A 25277-nucleotide genomic window follows, 5' to 3' on the forward strand; every position below is an offset into this window, starting at 1 on the left:
TTACAACAGCTGAACGCTCACCATCCACATTACCTTCCTTCTAAGAGCTTCCTCAGCTGTTGCAGCATCTACTCAGAGAAGTCCGCAAGATGAAAGCCTCAGTGCACTCTCCCCAGGCGAACTGCCTGGCAAACTCCCTCTATGAGCCTCCACTGTTCGCTGAGGTTTGGTTTAATTTACAAAGAAACTAATTCCATCCCAAGCCTTCTTCACAGAATTTACTGTTACTAGGGTCCCTTCCTTGGTACTGTTCAGCCCAGAGAGCCACTCCCACCTCCTTTTATGGGAGAGGATGGGCTAGATCCACAAAATGATGTAAGCACTTACCTTCCACTTTAAGCACTTAAGTAAAAAATGTAGGCCCTCAAATCCCCACTTAGCTGCTCCCCAAGCCTATAGGTGCCTAAATTCCCTAGATGCCCAAATTTCCATTGATAAACTTCCCTAAGTGCCTAAAAATCTGGCTGTAAACATGCACATAGTTGCCTATGTCCCAATAGGATCAGCAAACTGGCATCCCCCCCTTGACCCCCACACCTGCAGGGCCTGATCCAAGACCTGTTCTCCGAAGTTGCACAACAGATCAAGCCCTGTACAAAACTTAGCCAGAGAAGTTGGGACCCCTTTGTTATAGTGATGTAGAAGTGCCACTATAGTTAACGTTGCATCACAACATCTGTTTAAAGATCAAACTTTCTCAGTGTTATGGAGCAGGATGTAGGCAGTCAGATCTATTGGGGAGAACAGGCATAAATGTTGGGGAATGAAGCTAAAGATCAGCACTAGAGTTAACTGATAACTGGCAGAACCAGGAATCGAAGCTGAGGAGTCAGAGCCAAGGTTAAATACCAGAGTCAGAGTCCAGGACTGGTCACTAAGAATTGGAGGTGAGGTGTTAGGGCAGGAGGAGATGCAAGGAAGACGCACAGTGGGAACAAGAGCAAATGTGGGGATGAGGTAGGACTCAGGAGCAGAGCAGGAACAGGGTTGGGTGCAGGAGGTAGACACAAGATGGGTCCAATGCAGACACAAAAGGAAACCATCTTGTTGATAGGACAAACTTCCTGTTCCTCTTCTTGGCTTAAATAATGTAGTTAGACCAATCAATTGAGCTGGGCAATCCTCCAATCAGAGCTCCCATGGACGGTACCTTGACTGGGGCTATAGCCCTAGTCGCTTCTTGGCCCACCTAGTTTCAATAGCCATTATGTGAAGGCTAGGATATGACAGCTGCTTAGGGACTCCCAGGCCTGAGTTTGAGAACTGAGCCATCACACTCAGTCCTCTAAAATCAACATATTTGGTCAGATTTCTTTGAGATATGGTATGTCTCAAGAGGTTGCAGGGTGCGGATAGTGACCCAAACTTTGAATCATTTGAGTGTGGGGTTCCAGAGACATAAGCCCCCACCCCAAAATAGACTTTAAAAAAGTTTCTAGGTTTGGTCTGGTTTTCCCCCACAGGGATCAAGCTATTCATGTGTTGCAGATCAAAATAGTCTCATAGACTTTAAGGCCAGAAGGGACCTAGTCTGACCTCCTGCACATTGCAGGCCACAGGACCTCATCCACCAACTCCTGTAATAGACCCCTTACCTCATGATTTAAAGACTTCAACTTACAGAGATTTCACTATTTACACTAGTTTAAACCTGCAAGTGACCCATGTCCCATGGTGCTGAGGAAGGAAAAAAAAACAGGGTTTCTGTCAATCTTACCCAGGGTAAAATTCCTTCCCGCCCCCAAATATGGTGGTCAGTTGGACCTTAAAATATTTCTGTAGTACCGGTAATTTGGAGCGGTCCTCATTTAGTGTTCCATCACTGGCCATTGGGGATATTTGCTACTAGCAGTCGCAGATTGGCTATACACCATTGTAGGTAGTCTTATCATACCATACCTGCCATACACTTATCAAGCTCAGTCTTGAAGCCAGTTAAGTTTTTTGTCTCTATTGCTCCCCTTGGAAAGTTGTTCCAGAACTTTACTCCTCTCTGAACTTTCATCTAATTTCAAGCCTAAACCTATTGAGGGCCAGTTTATATCCATTTGTTCCTGTGTCAGCACTGGAGATTTAAGTTAAATAACTCCTCTCCCTCCTGGTATTTATCCCTCTGATGTATTTATGGAGAGCAATCATATCTCCCCTCAGCCTTCATTTGGTTAGGCTAAACAAGCCAAACTCTTTGAGTCTCCTCTCATAAGATAGGTTTTTTTCATTTCTTGGTCATTCTAGTAGCCCTTCTCTGAACTTGTTCCAATTTGAATTTATCTTTCTTAAACATGGGAGACCAGAATTGCACACAGTATTCCAGATGAGGTCTCACCAGTGCCTTGTATAATGGTACTAACATGAAAATAGCCTGCCTGATGTATCCTAGGGCTGCATTAGCTTTTTTCACTGCCATATCACTTTGGCAGCTCATAGTCATCCTGTGATCAACCAATATTCCCAGGTCTTTCTCCTCCTTTGTCACTTCTAACTGATAAGCAGCTTTTAGCAATTTTTTTGTCGCTGTTAGCCCTTAATTGCATGACCTTGCACTTTGAACTATTAAATTTCATCCCATTTCTATTACTCTAGTTTTAAAGTTCCAGATCAAGATCTTCTTGTATGATATTCTGGTCCCCCTTCATATTGGCAATACCTCACAACTTTGTCCCATCTGCATATTTTACTAGCACACTCTCACTTTTTGTGCTAAGGCCATTAATAGAAATGTTAAATAAGATTGGTCCCAAGATTGAACCATTAGTAACCTCCCTCCAGCCTGAGAGTTACCTTTCTGTATGTCCTCTTGTAGTCTCCCCTTTAACCAGTTCCTTATCGACCTTGCAATTCTCATATTTATCCCAACTTTCTCCAATTTAACTAATAATTTCCCATGTAGACCTCATGTGGTAAGACACCTGCGTTTACAGATTTATTACAAATCTGTCAAGGTTTTCCCATAGTAGTATATGGCACCCACTAAATCTTTGGGGACCCATGTTGATAACAGTATTTAAGAAAATGTACATTTTAACACCTGGCATGTGCCAATACAGTAAAATATCTAAAAGGTTTCCATTCTTGTCACATTTTAAAGCTTATTTTTTGCAAGCGCTCTAAAATTCAAATGGGTAATCAGATTGCTTTGAAATCTGGTCTGCCTCATAGGTCATGGGATTGCATTAGTGATACAATTTTAAATTAATTTGACCAAGGGGATCCGAAACTACATCCCCCCTTCCCCCCCAAATGGTTTATTTTGCTGGATTGTATTGTTAAACTCAGAGGTACTAATGACTGGATGAAACACAGACCTGTTGATGACTGTGAACTCATACTTCAATTAACTGAAGATGTTAATTACAACCCTCTCACCTAAGACAAAAGGAGTTCTGGACTGACTGCCAGGAGGTTTCTACAATTCATGAGTCATGGGTGGCAATTTTATTTTGGGGGGGAATGTATTCAAAGTATTTGGGGGAAATAGACATGTGAATGCTTGCTGGAAGGGAGAGGGTGTTAGGGGGTGGAGTAGTAGCGGAAAAGGGTTTGGGGCTGCAGCAAAGAGAGGTGGATACATGGAATGGATCACATGAGCAATGAATGAACCCCCCAAACACACACACACACACACACACTGTCTGTGCACCCGAAACCCCCCTTGCACTCATGGCTTTGCCTGTGCACCCAAATCTTCTTGCACCACAGTCCCCTGCTCTCCCAGCTCTGCTACTGCACCCCACTCCCCTGAACTTTCAGTTCTGCCAATGGTCCCCAACCCCACTGCACCCCACCTCTTTAATACCCCTAACCAAGTCTGCAGCCCCCAATTACCAGTGCACCACAACAGCTCTGTGGGTGAGAGGTAATGGATTGTAAAAGGAGGTGAAGAGCTTCTGCATTTCAGCAACTATGTGTTAACAGGATATATCGGGCATTGTTGAAAAAGAGCAGAGTTAAGGTTGTACAGGCAACTCTTTTCTGCAAGGGGACAACTTAGCACCAAGCAACCTTAACTTTGTACAAACAGAGGGTTTTTTTTCCTGTTGAATACTCTTTAACCCAGTGGCTAGAGCACTCACTCACATGTGGGTTCAAATCCCATCTTCTGCATGATGTGGAGCAGGGATTTTAAACCATACCTCCCACTGCTTAGGATAGTGCCCGTACCACTGGGGAGTTGTGGGGCAGAGTTCTCACATATATCCTTTTGAAGCTGTTTCACTTTGTATAAATAATTATTAATTGGGTCAAAAAAGTGAAAATGATCCTACTGGTCAGTAGTTAGGGCACTCACCTGGAGGTTGGGAGACCCAAGTTCAAATCCCTGTTCCAATGAATATTCATTTAAGTGGAACAGCTTCAACAGGAGAGACCGACAAAGATCAATCCCAGAAGACCTCATGGGAAAGGCACTATCCTTAGAACGGTGATATTCAGACCGCAGTGGTTCAGGAGCCAAATTAGCAATCAGCATTCCCCAAAAGAGCCACAGTAGTGTGAATTAATTGTTTCATTTACTATAGTACTGTTCATATTTAAACAGAATGACAGGGGAAACATTTAGTTTTTATTTATATGTTGTTGCTGGGTATACACACCTTGCCCCATTTGTGGGAGGGCCAGGATTGTGATAGCACTGCAGTCACAGTCTTCTTGACAGTCTTTAGGCTGAAAGCAGTATGGCCCAAAGGCCAAAGACAGTATGATGGCCTTTGAGGCAGGGTGATGCGGCCCAATGGCCAGAGTCAAGTATAGTGGCCCTGGCGTTCAGGGTAGAGTGGCCTAGTGGCCAGAGTCAGTTACAGTGACCCTTGTGTCCAGGGTATCACAGCCTAGCAGTCAGAGTCAGTATAACTGCCTGCAGGTACAGGGCAGTATGATCTAGTGACAAGAGTTGGTATAACTGCCCTCAGGTGCAGAGTAGTATGGCCTAGTGGCCAGGGTTGGTATAACAGCCCTCAGGGGAAGGGAAATGTGACCTAATGGCCAGAAATAGTATGATGGCCCTAGGATACAGGGACAGTGTGACCCAATGGCTAAAGTCCATATAGCAGCCCCTAGACACAGAGTAGTGCAGCCCAATGGGCAGTTCCTTGGGTGGGGGGGACGGAGGAAGGGGCAACCTCCAGGGGAGTAGCAGCCTGGGTAGGGGGTGCAGGCCTACCCGACTCCACCAGGCCCCGACCCAAGGCTGTAACAGTGGCAGAGTGGTCTGCCACTGGGTCAGAGAATACCACCAAAACACATTGACCTCACTCAGGTGGTAGGTACCACTCACTCACCCTACCTGGGTCACTTCCTACCATGCTTCCAGGAGCTGCTGTCCATGGGGCATTGGGGGCTTTGGGCTCCTCAAGGCAGGTGATTCCCTAAGGCGTTGTTTGCTGCAGACCTCCAGTCCAGCTCTCAGGGTCTCCAGCTACTGCAGGAAAAAGCTCTTCAGCTGGAGCCTCCACCAAAGGTCCTTCTCCTCTGGTGGTCAGCCTAGAATGAGCTGGGTTGCTCCCTTTTATACTGAGGCAGCAGTTGGAGCATGCCCAGTATGGACAAAGGGGTGGGATTTCTGCCACCCATAGTGCGGGGCTAACACTCTCTTGTCCAGTGCAGGGTATGCACATATGTATAATTAAAAAATGTCTAACCAACAATTAACAACTACAACTAACTACAGTTGGTTAATAAGATAAAGTGCAACATCTAATATTCAGTGACTAATTAAAAAACAATATGCATAGAATGCAACTGTATATTATATCGGGACCTGATCCAATAAACACTTGCACACATAAGAAACTTCACTCATATGAGTAGTCTTTTTGACTTCAGTGGGTTACTTGCTTGAGTAAAGCTGGCCATATGTATACTTGCTGGCCATATGCATGTTTGTCTATAGAGGATAGAACTGGAAACTTTAGGGCCAGATGGTTTATGTGAAATCAAATCACAAGATGCTAAAAAGTCATTCTTAAGTTATTGAACCACTTTTTTTTGACAGTTTTTACATGATCAGATGATGTATATGTAAAAAACAGTCTGTCACTGGGACATTGTGGAGTCCTGTCAACAGAAAGTAAAAAAGAAACCATCCTTGAAAAAAAGATATATTATCCTCTCTTGAATTTTGCTATCAATTCTTGCCTATAACAAAGGAGACTGTGAACCAGACTAGGCAGTGTTGGAGAACCCCACATGAAAAAATAACAAATAGAAGAGATATAAAGGAAATACTTTCTTTTTGCTGTTTGAAAAAAAAAATTGCAGAAGCTCTTATGAAAAGGTCCTGTAGAAATGAATAAGGATGAAACCAATAGGGTTATGCAGACATTAAAAAGTTATATAGAATTAGCCTAAAAAGTTATCTAATTTAATAAAGAATGAAATCCTTACTATAGGCTATTTTAAATTTTAACCACGCGATAGAATTCTGCATAATTTTCTCTGCATTCTCTAGGAGATAAAAGGCCACAATTTCAAAGGGGCCTCAACCTGGCATCTATTAGACTCATATCTAGCACAGACTCTTGCTGCTGCTGTTGTCATTCATCAATGAGTACATTGCACTTGAGCAGCCAACTGAAATCTATATGAAAGAGCAGCACTTGACTGAGAAGAAGAGGTAGAGGATGAAACAGCTTTTGAAGTGAGTGTCTGGGGTAGGAACCAGCTGTGTATGTCTTTCTTTCTCTTCATCTCTGAACTGAGCCCAAAAGGAAGGGGATTCGATTTTGCAACAAGGAGGGAAGAAGGCAAAATAAGACCCCAATCTTGCATGTGCTTAATTTTACACATGGAAATAGATCCATTTCAGGGCCTATGACAATAACTTTAACTACATAAATCAAAGTCAAACATGGTGGATATTCTGAGCAGAAAAAGCAGAGAAAATGGCACTTTCCTGGGCCTAATCCTATTATTGTTTGAACACATCATTAGAAAAGGAGACTCTTGAAATTTTGGCAAGGCATGCTGGGATTCCATTTGAAGCAACATCAGACTGGGTATCAATAGACATATTTGAAATGGAAATAATTAATTTAAATTAAGTGAAAGCTTCCAAATGTTTAAAATGTGTATCAATATGTTAATTATTGTTACTATTATTTAGAGCATAATCTGCAATCAACTTTATTCCAAAGTTTTGCAGCGCTAAATATGAGTCAAAAGTTAAACAAGGCAAAACTTGAAGGTCAATTATATTTTACCTGGCTGACCTAACTTTATCAACTATTACCAATTGTATTAAGTCCTTTAATATTTCAAGTAGATACAATTTTACTACTTTCTAGCATCTGTCAAATTTTAAACACTTTGGGATGATGATTCACATGTTCCAAAAAGGAGCCAAGTTAATATTTGAAACATATTTGTTTTCTGCTCACACTGGCTAGATTACCTCATGCTGCAATGAAAGCTTCCGCACATTTACTTCTAATGTAATAATTAGGTACATTATTATGATTTAACTTAACCTATGTTGTGTTCTTTGTTTTGTTAACTTAGACACAACTGTAAAATCAGCATGCAGTCCTTGAATTTGAATATCTCATTCCTCTTTGCTGCTTCTTAGAATTCAGATCACATAGTGCAGGGATTTTGACTAAATGGATTTGACTTCTTCTGTACATTAATTTTAAACCAGTTTAGACATTTAAATAATGAAACAATGCTGATTAAATGAGAATCATGAGTGGTGATTTAGTTCACTGTGGTTAACACGTTCTTCCTTCATGATCTTCATTTAGCCTGTTAATTTGGAAACTTTAAATTCTCTAATGTTTCGTAAAAACATTCAACCTATTTTCCAGAAGAGGCAAAACCTAAAACTAAAAGAAGCTTTTCAGACAAATTATATATAAAAAGACCAATTTTAATGCATCATACTAGAACTGTTCCTGGTAAAGTGACCATAAAAATTATTCAGATGAAGCACTATGATTTAAAAAATAAATTCCTAAACAATGCAGAGATTAGTTCTTAAAATGAATCTTATTTATTCAAAAATAACAGAAACCCCCCATGATACATAGTAATTAGATTGCTGTACAACATTCAAAGGAGTATGAAATTTTCCTGATAAATTTAACATAGTGAACAAAAAAATGTTTTTTAAAGTTACTAATTATTGATTGGTTGGGTATGGTCAAAGAGCGGCTCCATTAGGAAAATCCAGGATTGTGGCCACACTAACATATTTGAAAGGTTGACTTGCCAGATTTGCCAGGTGGAAGAAATGAGTCTGCTAGGGAGAAAACAGAGACCAAAAAACAAAACAAAAAGCTGTAAAGCCTTAAGGCTGCTGGGGACAAAGAATTAACATTTCAAAATGGGTTCATTGAATCATAGAAGATCAGGGTTGGAAGAGACTTTAGGAGGTCATCTAGTCCAACCCCCTGCTCAGAGCAGGACCACAACTAAATCATCCAAGAATGTACCCTCAAAATTGTATAAGCATCCATATTTGTGTGAGAATGGGCATTTGGTCTTAAAAATTAGGTTGTTAGATGCCTAATCTGTTTTTTATGTACAATATGCAAATGTAGAGCTTTAAGCTATTCTGATCTTGATATCTGACAAGCTTTGCCCTGGGTAGCATGTGAAGAATTGATTCCTGTCTGTGAATAGGCTTTCTTCCCAACTTTATACAAGCTTGTTTGTGGATATTTGGTGCATTTGATGCAGATCTCTGCATGGACAAGACTGAGTTGGCGACTATTCACTGACACATAGCCACTGTGATTGTTATCTTTAAATTATAGAAATTATGACAATATTTAGCTTTATAAATGTACATTATTTTCTCCAATCACTGAAAACACCTAGGACCAGATTCTGATCTCAGATACATGTATAGATTTGGAGTAACCCCAATGATATCCACTCCATGTTTACACAGGTTTCACTGGGATCAGATCCTTATTGCTACTCTGGAAGAAAATTGTCAAAGTATCAAGGGGTGATGAAAAACTGACTTCAGTTTATTTTTCTCCAAAGAATAAAGAAAACAAACAAAAAATTATAATTACTGTTACAATTGCACTGAATATTTTGATTAAAATGAAGACTTTTCTTTCAAATGGAAAAGGAAATATCATGCTAGGAATGCCACTTCTTTTCATCTTGAGAGTGCTTCATTAAGTGTTCACCCTGGGAAGACTAGCTTTTGATTCCAATTTGTCCTTTGAAGTAGGAGCACCCAGCTTTAAAAAGTGATAAAGAGACTATCCTGTAGCGTGTCTATATTTGTTTCCCTACATCCTATTGTCTCCCATCTGTTAAAAACACAGTAGATGTCAGCCCCCTGGAATTAGATAATAACCTCTCTAAACTGCAACATAATGGGTTAATCAGCCAAGCAATGAGAAGTATATAGTTTAAAAGTCATAAAATAATACTCTAAAAGAGAAATGCTGTGTAACAATTAAAACTAATGAAGATGTGTCTATGGATAAAGAAGTACAAGACAATAGTATAGCAGTTCAGGTAGGTTCAGCAAAAAACAAACCAAAACATAACAAAAAAAACCACACACACCTTCTTGCTATGTATCTGTATAGTATCTAGCACAATGGAGCCTTTAGAGGGTACTACCATAATACAAATATAGTAATAGTCAGGAAACAAGACTAGAAAAGCAAAGTAATATATGTAGTTTCACAAAGCAGTTCCTAGTGGAGACTAAAACATTGTGTACACTAGAACCGTTCAGGAAATCTCCCACTATTGTACTAAAATTAGTGCAGCTCTAGCGGTAACAGAGGGAGCCCTAACGTAGACAGGGGCTCAGGCATTTTTACTATTGAGTTATCTAAAGCTATGTCTACACTGCTAGACTCCCAAGGCTGGACTGTGCCAGCTGACTCAGGATCGGGGGGCTTGGGCTAAGGGGAGGTTTAACTGAAGTGTAGATTGATGTGTAGGGCTGCAGTTTGAGCTCTGGGACCCTCCCACCTTGCAGGGTCCTAGAGCCTGTACATCTACACTGCAATCAAACAGCCCTGCAACATGAGCCCTGCAAGCCCTAGTGGGCTGGCATGGGCCAGCAGTGGGTGTTCAATTGCAGTGTAGACATACCCTAAGCCTGTTCTGAGTAGGAGGTTATATGTACAATGGTAAAAATTCTAGGTGGAAGTGAGACAGTGGGAGATTTCCCAGGAAATGCAAGCGTAGACTCAAACCTAAGCCTCATCTACATTAGTTGAAATACCACAATGTTCTCACTGTGGCTAATGCTAGGTAAGCCACACCACTGTTAGTAATGTTGGAAGCCTTTGGCCTTTCTTCAGCAAAGCATGTGCTTAATTTTAGGCACGTGCTTAAGTACTTTGCTGGACTGGGCCTCTCTAGTTCCAGTAGCCATTTTCAGCATCATGGCAATTTTAGAGACACTCACAGCACATCTAATCAAAATGGTGCTGCTAACTGCCAACAGATTCAGAGAGCTGTGTACAGTGAGGCTCCGGACATTGCTAGCACTGGTGTAAGCTGAATTTAGCAGAGGTGGAAATGTTATGCTTTTCAGCTACAAGAAAGGATGTTCGTCCCCTTGAGCTGCTATGCAAGAATTCAGTTTAAACACATTATCATTTCCTCCTTCTCCAAACAAAACACTCATTCTTATGGGTTTTTTTTTCTTTTTGAAAAAGCTACAGTTTTTCTACCAATACATTACAGTTGATAATTTCGTGCACAGAAATACACAGAAAAAAAATGGAACTTTATACATCAGCACCACACAATTCCTTTTGTAATATTTAGTTTGACCTCTTCTCACTTTTAACAAGTCCAGTAAACCAATAGATCACATAATTTCCTCATTCAAACTGAGATACTGATTGCACTGACCTCTTCAGAACTCAGAACAATGAAAACAGGATACTCCTTTGCAGGGAAGAAATCCAAAACAATTCTGAAGTTGAAGCCTTCCCATTCCTACATGGTGTGAAAAATAGTTCCGCTTCTTCCCTCCCTATTTCAGCCCTCTCTGCATTATACAAGAAGGTTGGCCAGAGACACCAGCTCCATTAAAGCACTCTGGCAAGGCCACCATCATAAACTGCAACAGTGGAATAAATGGTTTCATTTTCACAGTAGATAACTTTGCTTCCACATACTCATACCAACTCAAAAACTGACACTTCTCATTTCTTTGACATGATGTGTTTGTGGGGGGGGGAAGCGGGGAGAATGAGGAAGGTAGAGGATTTGGGAGTTGGAAAATATCTGTTTTCCTCTGGCACTGGATTCTGATTTTTTGTTTTCAACACTCCACAAAAACGAGGCAGAATTCAGGTATAACACATATCAATCTGGTGCAGAAACAAAGTAATATGAAGGAAAGGTTATGTTTTTGATCTTACAGAGGGAATATATGTTCCCTGCAAACAGCAAAGAAAAATGAAAGACATAAGAAAAACATCTTAATAGTCATGTACCAAGATTGCATTAAGGTAGGAATTCAAATTGTTGAGGAACGCAGAGAACACCAGTTTAAATTTTCTCATCCTGGGACCCAAATTATACTCCATAATAAATATTTTTGAGGCCCTGTATTAGCTTTTTGTTAGTAGATATAACACCTTTCCTGAAGATGGTTTATTTCAAGTGGTTTTTGATCTCTATACAGTGATTAGTGTTGATCTGAATTAAACCATCTCAGAAAACCACTCCACTCTGAGGTAATATTGGACTACGAACAAGCATAGAAACAAAGAGTGAAATAACAAATAATCAAAACGAGGAGGAATTGCCATTTTAGTGTGGCTTCAATCTCTTGATTAGTGATTTTGTCTTCAGTACAAAAATTGACCAAGTCTGTTATTGAAAGAAATAAAGTTTATTATTTTTACAAGTAAAACCATTCATTAGTCACACATACCTGAATTTTCAACACCAAACCTTAAAACTTTTTTTCCTTTTACTCTCCCCCCCCTCATGGAAAGGAACGAGAACAGGGGCGGAAATTATTTTCTCAGTGAAAAATTTCAATGACATTTCAGTACTCTTCAAATGTTTGGTGTTCATCAAAAAATGTAAAGCTGAAAACAGACTTTTCTCCAGACCTTTGGTAACCAAAATCAGTATGGTTAAAAAACAAAAACAAACAAACAAACAAACAAAAACAACCCTGGCTTTTTAGTGGTTTGGGATTTTTACCCCAACTAAAACCTCCACTATATTTATGAAAATTTCTGTTTGCAAAAATTTCCAAATAAAGTATTGACCAATCCTAAAAAGAACCCATAACATAAAAAAACCTTTAGCTATAATATTTATATATTGCAAGTATATTACATTGTTGAACAGACTTTTGATGGTGTACCTTCAACTAGTCAGTTCAATCACACTTTTCACGTCAGGAGTACAATGTGGACCACTCATAATCTTCAGTGTCAAAAAACATATTTGAATTACAGCTGGTTGCAATTTTTCAATTAGATTAGAAATTGCTTCATCACAATGGAAATTTCCATGGGGAATCTCCAATTTAGATTTTTGGGGAGATGGGGGTGAGTTTCACCAAAAAAACAAAACTACTCAAAAATGAAAAAAAAAATTGTTTTGATGATGGGAACCTAAAACTGGAAAGTGGGGTTGGGGAGGAAGCAGTTGAGCAAATTTTTTTGATAAAACTGGACACATTTTCCCTACTTGGTTTAAAAGTTTTGGTTCTTAAATTTTTTTGTTTTTTTTTTTAACCAAAATTTTAGAAAAATTTCTATAAAAAACAAAAAATAGTTTAATCAATTTCTTTTCTTCTGTGGAAAAAATCATGGCTACAAATTTGATGATCAGGAAGCTGACTATCCATTCAGTCCAACACATTCTATCAATACTTGGTAAAGTAACTCCATTTTTAGATTTAGGACCAGATCCTTACAGGTATTTATGTGCCTAACTCCCATTGATATCCCTAATTTTTTCCAATGAAAACACATACTTTTAAAAATGTGGTGTTTTGTCCATGTCACAGGGGCTCATGTAGGCTCTCTCACTTTTGGGCCTGCACCCTGTGTTTAGGCTGGTATTATAAAGAGTCTTCCCATGCCTCTTTTTTGTTGGATCACCCCAGTGTCTTTATTTACAATGCTTGTGCAGTTACAAGATCCCCCAACAGTTAGTGCCCCATAGACCCTCCCTGAGGTCTCCTGGCCCTTCAGGCTTCCTTGTTGGCAAGGAGACAGAGATACTGCCCTTCTCTCTGCTCCCAAGCTAGCCTCCTCACTGAGGTTTGCCCAGGGCTTTTATAGCCCTCTCCTGCTCCAGCCCAGCTGTCACTACTTAGCTCAGTATCTTTCTCTGAGCCAGCCCTCCTTAGGGCTTGCAGCTGGGCTCCCTGCTGAGTACCTGTATCTCTACACCTGGCCTCCTGGCCAGAGAGCAGGCTGCAGCCAGCATTTTCGCAGGGCTTTAAAGTGGAAGTTTACACCTACCCTGCCACAGTCCAAAAAAAAATCCTGTTTTTTTTTAAATATGTAGGAAAGTGATATGTATGTCAGGAAGAATGAAAAGGATTAGGTTGTAGAGGAAAAAGCATAAAAATGGACATGCCTTGATGTGGTGTGTGTGTGTGTGTGAGAGAGAGAGAAGAGAGAGAGATGAACTCAGGTTACAGTCATAAGTGACAGGCAAGATGGTAGTGTTGTCAGCAATGTCAGAGAATGGGTGAGTGAAGAGAGTTGGGAGGATACTTCAAGGGGTTATTTTAGGCTATGTTAAGATTAAGCTGAAGGCAGAACATCTAGATGGAGCTGTCATACAGACAGGATGAGATACAGAAGTGAGTGGAGGGAGACAGGACAAAACTGGACAGGCAGACCTGTGAATCTTCAACATAAAGAATAGTCAGTTATGTGTGACAGTCTCCAGATAATTTTTTTATAACAAAGATTTTCCCCCCATCAAATTCCGATTTTCCCTTTACTGTACAGTGTGGCTGTGCTGGTATCCTGGCTGGTCAATTATGGTCACCAGGAGGAAACTCCTTACTCACTTTCTACTTTGCCTCTCTTCTCAATAGAAATAGAAGTGGAAAATATAGTACTGATGCTTAGAACTGTTATTCACAGATGGCTGAGGTGAGGATGGCACTGTGACTCAGCTGAGAGTAGTTATTGTAAACAAAGTGTATGATTTGTTCTCACACAAATCTGAACCTACTAATTTTCAATCCCATTTTGATAACCATGGCTATTGCAGGAACCAGCCTTTATTGTCTTATTGCTTCATTTTATGTCATATATAGCTAAATAAACACATATATTGTATACATGTCATCAGTAAGTGAGTAAAAATGTCAAAGGAAATATTAGTTCAGATTACAATTAGAAATAAAGGTGATCTCTAAATACAAGTGGATCCTGAAACTGGAGTTCTACCAACTTTTCATAACTAAACCTATAATAAGGTAAAACTTGATTAGCTCTATTTCTACCTAGAAACTTTACAATGTCTACAACAAAATCGCACACAATAATGGGAACACTGGTCATCCTACTTAATACAAACACACTGTCCTCCTTCCAGGGGGGTGGGGTGGGAAGAATACATAGGCACTTTAAAAACTCAAAGAAACTACTTCTCTTTTTTTTTTGCATGTTATCCTGCGATCCTGTCAGTGACATCCAGTTCCACATGGTAATAGTTTCCTGGGGTCAACTCCTCTGCTGATGTTAATGGGTGCTGCTCCATTCTAGTCCAATGAACTCCAGCCATTTACACTAGCAGACGATTTGCCCCTAGAATTCTGCTTGTGCCCTATAATAATATCACATCAGACCGTAGAAGCTTTTATTCTGATTAACAGAAAATCCATATGGTCTTGAAATGCAATATTTCAGGCAAGATATGTAACATGCATTTAGCTGACTTTCATAGTTGTAATAGCTCTCATTAGGGGAAGGAAAGCACAAGGCAGATTCCTTATTTTCTAAGAGGAACCTAGTCCTATTTCTGACAGTATAGAAGACTAAAACATATGCATCATTACAAAGGATCTCTTGCAAGTACTTCAGGTAAACTTTCTGCAACAGTGATAAAAAGTTTACAGAGCATTGTTTCACCTGATCATTTGAAAAAGTCAGGGTGAAATCCTGGCCCCTGAAAAGCAAATGGGAATTTTATCATTGACTTCAGTAGAACCCCAAATATTCTAGCAATCACCATGGGAGGATGACTCATAGGAAAGGACCAGACCAAATGATCCTAACTGCAGTAATAATTTGAGCCATTATCTTGAAGATATCACTGTAGGCTGGCAAGAAGCACTGTGCCTTGTTCTTAGTGTTTGCAGGATTGGGCCTCCCCCTATGCACATAGACAATTATATAATTTCAGCCTCAAGTTTCTCTTAAAGGATTATTTTATAGTTAGCAAAGAAATTAATTATTTTTGAAAACACAATTGCTAATCTAAATAGTCATTTACACTGTCCAAACATTGATATAATAGAATTCATACAGATTTATGCCATTCACCTCTAGGATCAGCTGTCTTCAGATTAAATGTTTAAGAAGTGATGCTTCCTGAGGACTAATATTTACAATACAGCATTAGCACATTTTAATTAAGACCAATATGACTTTGTATGTATGGGTGCATCACATGATTGCTAAAGCTGTGTCTTGCCTTACCACCTCCCCCCAACCTGATTTAACACACTCTTTCATGCATCTATACTTATCTCAAAATAACAAGTAGATGCCTAACTTTAAAGGAACCATTTTGCACAGATCAAAAAGAACTCTTTAGAGAGAGTAGCTTTATTTGTTTTCTTCTACATAATATGAAACAACCATGTAGAAATAGACCATTAGTTACAGCAATAGTTATTGCAGTATATACTACTGCTCTCAAAGGCAAGTAGAGGAAGAAATACAACCGACTGATCTCTCTAGTCAGTTGCTACATAAGCTTTTCACATGAGGTCCAGCAGATCTAAGCAGCCAGTAATCCAGCTATGCAGAGGCACTCATGGCTGCTATCAGAATTTATGCTACCTTTCCTTACAAAGTTGCAAAAATATATAGAAAGAGTCCTCTCTTCAAGAGATTAATGACTTCACAAATCAAAGTTTTAGTCACTGTGACACGGTACCCCAGCTGTGGAGCCTGGCCCATAGGTGACAATTGATTCCTGGCTACACTGTGTCTTCCTTGATGCACCACAGAGCTCAGTTATCTGGGTCTACAGTGCATTGTGGAAGCTGTAGTCCTCCACATAGCCCAGTCCATAGAAGACAACAGGGCTCTGAACTACAACTACCATTAAGCAATATGCTAGAAGAATGCACTTTACTTTTGTTTTAAAGTTAATTCAAAACCAAATGTTTCAAGTCAATTCAGTAAAACAAAATATTGTGATTTGGGTCATATCAACCAAAAACAAGATAGAAAAGGTCTATAATGGACCAAAAGCTATGCTTGAAATAATGGCAGATATACAGCGTGGTTTATTAGTTTCACAGGAGTTTGGCATGGCTGCATTCTGTTCAGTACTGGCATTGATTGGTTGCTGGGTAAGCTTGAGGAAAAACTGTTGGCAACAGTCAGCTGAACACTATAATGCTTTGAGATCTTGAATACAGTGATGAGGGTTTTTTTTAAGCTCACTTTCCTGATCTCTGCAACTGATGGCCAATCTGGTTGGGAAAGAAGCAGCACACATTGGTCTGGTTATGAATTCAAATAAAACTCCATCCCTGGCCATTACCATCAAGCAGCCTCCAGCTCCAGATTACAACAGTCAAATATTTGGGAAGAGTCATATTTCTGGAGGATATTCTAAAGATGTGCACACTCATGCAGCATCACCTGCTGCCAAATTTCAGGTCCTTCAGAGGCTTTGGTTGGGATGCCATGACATCAAGCTTGCTACAAAGCTGTACCTCTACAGAATCAGTTCTAACAACACTTTTGTATGGCAGTGAAACATGGAGGCTGATGAAGGCTGAAGAGCAGCAGATTGGCATTTATAATTTTCATCTTTTACGTCAGTTGCTCCATATTAAGTGGCAGGACAAGAACAGAAATTAAGATATTTGTAGCTGAACCCACCAACTCCCTCCATCAGCACAGGCTTCCCTCCAAGACTGATGGGAAGAAAGAGAAAGTTACTCACCTTGCAGTAACTGAGGTTCTTCGAGATGTGTGTCCCTGTGGGTGCTCCACTCTAGGTGACGGTGCGTCCCGGTGCTGTCGATCGGAGATTTTTGGTAGCAGTGCCTGGTTGGGGCGCACGGACTCAGATGGTATCTCCCATCTAGTTGGAATCTTCCTGAGTGCGTGCGCCCCACGCCCTCCTCAGTTCCTTCTCTACCGTGGAGAGTAATCTTAGTACTCCAAAGTAGAGGGGAGGAGGGCGGGGAGTGGAGCACCCACAGGGACACACATCTCAAAGAACCTCAGTTACTGCAAGGTGAGTAACTTTCTCTTCTTCTTCGAGTGCTGTCCCTGTGGGTGCTCCACTCTAAGTGAATGTGTAGCAGTACCCACTACGGTTGGTGGGACTTTGGAGATACGGCAGGGAGTACTGAAGATAGTACTGTATGACCTACTATTGTGTCTGCCGTGGTGTTTTGCGTTAGAGCATAGTGTTTTGCAAACGTGTGTTCAGATGACCATGTAGCCGCTTTGCAGATATCAGGAATGGGAACATTGTGTAAGAAGGCAATGGATGCCGACATGGCTCTAGTGGAATGAGTTCTAACGCCTTCAGGCGGTTGAAGATTCTTTGCACGGTAACAGGATCTGATGCAGTCAGAGATCCATTTGGACAGACGTTGTTTAGAGATAGCCATACCGGTTGATTTTTTTGGTAATGGAAACAAAGAGTCGTGGAGACTTGCGAAATGGTTTAGTCCTGTCTAAATAAAAGGCAATTGCTTGCCTGACATCGAGAGTATGCAGGGTTGCCTCTTGTGGAGTCTTGTGAGGTTCGGGATAGAAAGTAGGTAAGTATATAGGTTGGTTGAGGTGGAAGGTAGATACCACTTTAGGAAGAAATTTAGGATGTGGTCTCAAAGTGACTTTGTCTTTGGAGAAGATTGTGTAGGGAGAGTGGGTCATCAGGGCACTCATTTCACCTACTCTCCTTGCCGATGTTATGGCAACTAAGAAAGCCACCTTCATGGATATATGGAGATGAGAGGAGGTAGCCAAGGGCTCGAATGGAGGCTTCATGAGAGCGTGTAGAATGAGGTTAAGATCCCATGAAGCAGCTATTGGGTGAATTTCAGGGTAGAGGTTTTGCAGGCCTGTGAGAAATCGTTTTATGGTTGGGTGAGTAAAGAGTGAATAACCTACTAAGAGGTCATGGAAGGTGGTAAGTGCCGCCAGGTGCACTTTGGTGGAGCTGAACGAATGTCCGTCTTGTTTTAGTTCCAAGAGGTAGTCTAGAATGATAGGGAGCGTCACCATATTGGGCGCTAAGTGATTATGTGAGCACCAGAGGGCGAAATTCTTCCACTTCTGTGGGTAGGTTTTATGAGTGGAGTCTGTCCTACTGTGCAGGAAGACATATCGGACTTGCTCAGAACAGGCTAGTTCATGGGTTTGGAACCATGAAGGAACCACGCTGTGCGGTGGAGCTTGAGGAGCTCAGGGTAAAGAGCCAGTCTATTGTTCTGGAAAAGGAGATCTGGTCTGTTGGGGAGAGCCCGTGGGTGACGGCAGGACATGCAGAGTAGGTAGGGATACCACGTCTGTCTCAGCCAAGCCGGGGCAATACGTATGACCCGGTCCTTATGGTCCACAATCTTCCGAAGAACGCCGTGTAGCAGAGGGATTGGTGGAAGGCGTACAGGAGAGAGGTGTTCCACGGGATGAGGAATGCGTCTCCTGGGGATGCAGTTCTGAGTCCCACTCTGGAGCAAAACTGGGGACATTTTCGGTTCTGGGTTGTGGCAGAGAGGTCTACTGACGGGGTGCCCCAGAGGGAGAAGAGCTGTTGAAGTATTGTGGGGTGCAGTTCCTATTCGTGTTCCATCAAGAAGTGCCTGCCGAGTGCGTCGGCAGTAGTGTTGTGGCAGTCTGGCAGGTAGGAAGCGGTGGTCTGTATTTGACGTTATATACACCAATTCCATAGGCGGATGGCTTCCATGCAAAGAGAATGTGAGCGTGCTCCCCCTTGTCTGTTGATGTAGGACATACATGCTATGTTGTCTGTTAAGACTCGCAGGTATTTGTTCTTTATGAGGGGAAGAAAATGAAGGCACGCTCATCTCACAGCTCTGAGCAATAAGAGATTTATGTGTAGGTGGGACTCTGATGCAGACCATTAGCCTTGTGCCCTATGTCCCTCTAAATGCGCTCCGCAACCAATTAGGGAAGCATCCGTGGTGAGCACGAGTGCTGGGGATCAGTTCTGGAAGGAAACCTTAGTGCAGAGGTTCTCTGGTCTTGTCCACCACTGTAGGGAAGCTAGAAAGTTGGGAGGCGGAGTTAACAGCATCCCTAAGGTGTGTCTGTTGGGTTTGAAATTGGAATTGAGCCAGCCCTGAAGACATCTCATGTGCAGCCTGGCGTACTGGACTATGAAGGTAGTGGCTGCCATATGACCAAGGAGCTGTAGGCAGAGTCTTGCCTGTGTCTTTGGATGAATAGAGAGCGTGCGTTTGAGCTGCGTGATAGCGAGGAATCTGTGATATGGGAGCAAGGCTCTGCTCTGGATTGAGTTGAGATGAGCGCCGAGGAACTCAATCTGTTGTGTAGGTGTCAGGGTGGATTTTTTGGGTATTTATTTGGAGGCCTAGGCTGTGAAAGAGGGCGATAGTGAAAGAGTAGCTTGGAGTGTCTCGCCATAGGAGTTGCCCTTGATGAGGCAATCGTCCAGGTAGGGGAACTGCGTGACCCCATGTTTGTGGAGGTGAGCCACGAGCACAGCTAGAATTTAGGAAAAAAACTCCCAGCGCTGTGGAGAGGCCGAAAGGAAGAACTCTGTATTGGAAATGGTCGTGACCGATTGTGAAGCTTAGAAAGCGTCTGTAAGCTGGATGAATTTATATATGAAAAGAGACGTACTGTGGGTCGAGGGCTGTAAACCAGTCCCCTTGATCCAGTGCAGGAATTAATGTGCCCAGTGTGACCATTTTGAATTTTTGTATCCTCGCAAATTTGTTCAGTTGGCATAAGTCTAGTATAGGCCTCCAGCCCCCAGTCCTTTTCTGGGTCAGGAAGTAATGGGAGTAGAAATCTTTCCCTGGATGTAGCATTGGCACAGGCTCCACTGCGCCGAGCTGTAGAAGATAAGCAACTTCTGCACGAAGCAGGTGCTCATGAGAGGGGTCCCTGAAGAGGGACGGGGAAGGGGAGGAGGATAGGATATGAATGGGCTAGAGTAACCAGACTGAACTATCTCGAGGACTCAGCGGTCCTGTGTAATTTGCTGACCGGCATGTTGGAAACTGTGGAGGTGGTGGCGAAATGGGCAAATAGGCTGTGGAATCAAGGAGTGGTCGCACAGACCCTGGACCAACCTTTTAAAATTGTTGTTTATTCCCAGATGGATGGGAAATGGTTGCTTGAGCTTGATTTTGTCTGCGCTTAGGGGGGTCTAGCACAATTCCTATTTATGTGGTAAGGTTTGGGTTGATATCGTTGACCCCTGGGAAGAGATGGGTGAATGCCCAGGGTGCGCAGTGTTGCTCTAGAATCTTTCATTGTATGAAGTAGTTCATCAGGTTTTTTTTTTTTATTTTTTTTTTTTTTAGAGAGAACAGTTTATGTTTATCAAAGGGGAGGTCCTCCACTTTGTTCTGCAGGTCTTTAGGGATGCCAGATGCAGAAAGCCATGAAGATCTGCGCATAACCACAGCCGGTGCAGTTGTACTGGCTGCTGTGTCTATCATGTCTAAAAAGGCTTGTAGGGCTGTTCTGGAAATCAATTGGCACTCGCTCAGAATTGATTTAAAGCCCGCTGTCCTGTCCTCTGGAATGTAAGAGGCGAATTCAAAAGTTTATTGTAGTTATCAAAGTCATGCCTGGCAAGGAGTGCAAGGTAGTTTGCGATCCAGAATTGTAGAGTGGAGGATGTGTGAACCTTGCGACACAAGACGTCAAGGTGTTTAAGGTCCATGTCTTGCGGGGTGGACTGATATTGTGGCTGTTTCGTTCTTTGTGCGACTGCATTGATAATGAAAGAGTTCAGTTGTGAGAAAATAGGAAGTCAGCGTCCTTAGCTTAGTATCTATGTTCGGCTTTTCTGCAGGTTGGTAATAAAGAAGCTGGAGTTTGCAGAGAGCGTCAGCTGGTTCCAAGAGTGCCTCATTTATAGGGAGCGAAGTAGGGAAACTGAGGCTGGTGGCTGCAGACCTTATCCTGAGGTGGAAAAAGGCTCCAGTGGGGGAGGAGAGGGAGGTGCGGAGAACTCTGCTTGCTGTTGTAGATCAGGTTCGCACTCAGTGAAGGTAGCCAGTTCAGGTGGTGGGACTGCGCTGTGTCATGTTAAGAAGCGAAAGTGAAAGTGTGAGCGGTGCAGTGGGTCGGTTGGAGGTGCCCTGCAGGGGGTCTGCTGTTGGTGCAGGGGCGGAAGGCAGGCTCGGTGCCGACGTTCTTCCTGGCACGCGGTCGGAACCACGGCTTTTTTTTTTTCCCGCCCTGAGGCTTGCGGTGGCGACGGCTTTGTCGGCACCGGGGCAGAGCGCGCAGCCAGCTTCATGGCTATTTTTAGCCCTGAGGTTTGCGGTGCCAACATCCTTGTCGGCACCAGGGCAGAGCGCGCAGCCGGCTTTGCGGCTATTTTTAGCCCTGAGGCTTGCGGTGCCGACATCCTTGTCGGCACCGGGACAGAGCGCGCAGCCAGCTTCACGGCTGTTTTTAGCGCTGAGGCGCTTGGTGCCACGGAATCCTTCTGTGTTCGGGAGGTTGAATTTCCGCCTGTACGGTCTGTGGGAACCGTTGTTGAGGCGTGATCCGGGGCTGAGGCGCCTAGCTTTGGCGCTGTCAGCACAGAGGGTAGGGATCTCGCAGGAGACCCCTTACCCTTGTTAGAGTCTCTCCTATGAGACTGCTCTGATTCTTGCCTCCTCTCCAGGGAGGGTGTAGCAATGCTCCCCACCGGGTCCGATCTGGCTGGGGAGGATGTGGGAGTGGGTTTAACTTTCCCCATCTCCGAAAGCAACTGCGGGGATTTCTCCATGAGAAGCATTTTAAGCCGCAGGTCTCTGTCGTGCCGAGCCCTCGACTCGAGGCTCATACAGTGGAAGCACTTTGCAGGGATGTAGGCTTCCGCGAGGCACTTCACACAATGTGAGTGCCCATCCAATCTTGGTATGGAGTCGTGCCAGAAAAACACACCTCTTGAATCCTGAAGCCCCTGGCATTGTAAATTAGAAATGGCAGGGGAGAGTGTCTCAGTGAGAGACAAGTCTCAAGTGATTTTTTTTTAACTAAGTAACTAACTATGTAACTATACTAAAGGAAGGGAAACAACTGGGAAGTAATTAATAATTATTTCTATGTTCTTTGTTACTGTTTCCTATAGATACCAGGGAAGAGAAGGCAGCACTGCTCCGAGTCCCGTCTTCAGCCGAGGACGGTTGAGAAGGAACTGAGGAGGGTGTGGGGCGCACGCACTCAGGAAGATTCCAACTAGATGGGAGATACAATCTGGGTGCATGCGCCCCAACCAGGCACTGCTACTGAAAATCTCCGATCGACAGTGCCGGGACGCACCGTCACCTAGAGTGGAGCACCCACAGGGACAGCACTCAAAGAAGAACCACTCTCCACCCCCGGTGGGTGAAGCTAGACAAGCCACTCTCCTTCCCCCTGCAGGAAGCAGAAGGGCAGGACAGGAAATTTAAAATGCTGCCAGCCCCACCTCAGGGGTGGCAGACTCCCCACCTTAGGCTGGCTGGGCTGCATTCACTTGTGCTCTGCCCTGCCCAAGGGTCAGGGCCTCTAAACTGCTGGTTGTTCTGCCCTGCCCAGAGGACCAGAGCCCCTTGAACTACTAATTCCCCTATTGAGCATTGCATTTTTAGGCACATCATATTTAGGGGCATGGCCTCCCTATTAAATGGACAGGGAGGGAAGGCCACAAACCCTTACAATGGACATAAACAGAACATCCAAGCCAGACCACCTTAGAAACCTAGCTAGAGATAATTTCAGGTGGTGCTCAATCTGCAAGGAAGCTTCATTCCTTTGGGATTTGCCATGATAATGATGATCCAATACAAAATGGTTTTTTTTTAAATTTTCCTGATGGAACAATTAAAAATGTTGACAAACTTGAAGTTTCCTGTAGAAAATTTTGAATTTGTGGACACTGCATTTTCCATCAGAAAATTATTCAAATGGAAAATTCTTGACCAGCTCTAGCTTAGACTTGCAGCATTTTGTTCCTACTTAATGTATAAATAGACTGATAGATCATTGATCAGGGCACGCAAGTGAATGAAAGTCAGACACAGGGATGGGTTTAAGCAGCAGACAATGGAAGTTTTAATACTATATATTTATATTCATATTATTTTGGGAGCCACCAGATGGAAGTGAAACTGTCTTATCATTTCTATTTGAACATTTACATCTTAAGAGAAATGCTTTTTGTTATTTGTAATATAATTCTCTTTAAATTTAGGCATATCACCCATAAACTTGGATCACTACCTGAGTGTCTCTCTGGCTGAATAACCCTCACATGAATCTGCTGAATACAGGATGCAAGTAAACTAAACATATTACATGATATTTAAACATTACATACATAGAGCCAATTATGGTCTCTAACCAAAGTCTAAAGATGACATGCCAAGACCTTTAATTGTAACAAAAAATACTCATTTTTCTGAATAAAGAATCATTCTAAAGGAAGCAATTTTCTTTTTCGGGGTAAGATTATTATTTTTTATTAGCAGCAAAGAGTCCTGTGGCACCTTATAGACTAACAGACGTATTGGAGCATGAGCTTTCGTGGGTGAATACCCACTTCGTCGGATGCATGACTTTTTTTTATTACTTTTATTTCTTCTTCTTCTTCTTATTATTATTATTATTGTTATATAACAGGGATCGGCAACCTTCGGCACACAGCTCGCCAGGGTAAGCCCTCAGCGGGCTGGTTTGTTTACCTGCTACATTCGCAGGTTCAGCCGATCGCAGCTCCCACTGGCCGTAGTTCACCGTCCCATGCCAATGGGGCCTGTGGGAAGCGACGCGGGCCCGCAGGATGTGCTGGCTGCCCTTCCTGCAGCCCCCATTGGCCTGGAGCGGCGAACTGTTTGGGAGCCCCGATCGGCCAAACCTGCGGACCCGGCAGGTAAACAAACCGGCCTGGCCCACCAGGGGGATTACCCTGGCGTGCTGTGTGCCGAAGGTTGCTGATGCCTGTTATATAACCTGAAAAATCTTAGCACTTCTCAGGAATAGAATGGTAACAGAGACTCAACTTGCCAAAATACATGTGAGAATTCCCACTTGGTACGAGTAAAGTTTTCGAGGAGAGTGATCACCGCTTTTTAAATTGTCCATAAATAGTTTAAAATCTTTCAATAGAAAAAAATCTTCTCTAAGCTCTAAGAAGTCCAAAGGGAGATGTCTTTCTTCTCTCAGGTGATGAAGTTAGGCAAGGAGGTCTTTACTGCTTCCAGGTTCTGACTCTATTTATTTTCTAGTTTAGAGTTGTAGGAATGCTTCAAAATCTTGTTTTTTTCTTTTTAACTGAAATACAAAGTACAATATTATATACAGTTAGTAAGATTAAAAGGATTTGTCACTTCCTCTTGGCTAGCAGGCTAATTGTGTAGATGTGCACTAATTAGTTATGTACCAATACTTGCATCTTTGTTAGGGTTTTGTTTTTTTTTAATTTTTGGTTGGCAAGTTGGTTTTGACATTAAGTATAAAGCCATAGTTATTGATATTAGGATCTCAGGAGTCCTTTAACAGCTTTGACTAAGATTTTCAAAAATGACTAGTGATTTTGGTTATCTTATTTTTTGAATGCCTAACGTGAGCCTCCTTAAAGAGGCCTGATTTCCAGAAAGTGATGGACATGCTACCCTTGAGGTAATTTCTCAAAATTTATTGTCAGTTAAAAAGAGAAGATTTGTATTTTTCCTGTGTATTTTATAATGAACAGTGCCACATATATAATCAGAAGTTTAGAGAATGAGATAACTTAGAGAGTTAGCTATTTTAACATGACAATTAGCTTCTGTTCAACTTTCTCTTTTTGAAAGGATATAGACCCCTTTTCCAAATATTTTGTCATGTCTGATAAGCACTAATGTATGTGGTGGAAGGGAAAAGGATGAAGTAGTGGGAGCTGTTGCCTAGCAGGGA

The sequence above is a fragment of the Mauremys mutica genome, chromosome 1 (genome assembly GCF_020497125.1).
Source record: "Mauremys mutica isolate MM-2020 ecotype Southern chromosome 1, ASM2049712v1, whole genome shotgun sequence".
Lineage (NCBI taxonomy): Eukaryota > Metazoa > Chordata > Testudines > Geoemydidae > Mauremys > Mauremys mutica.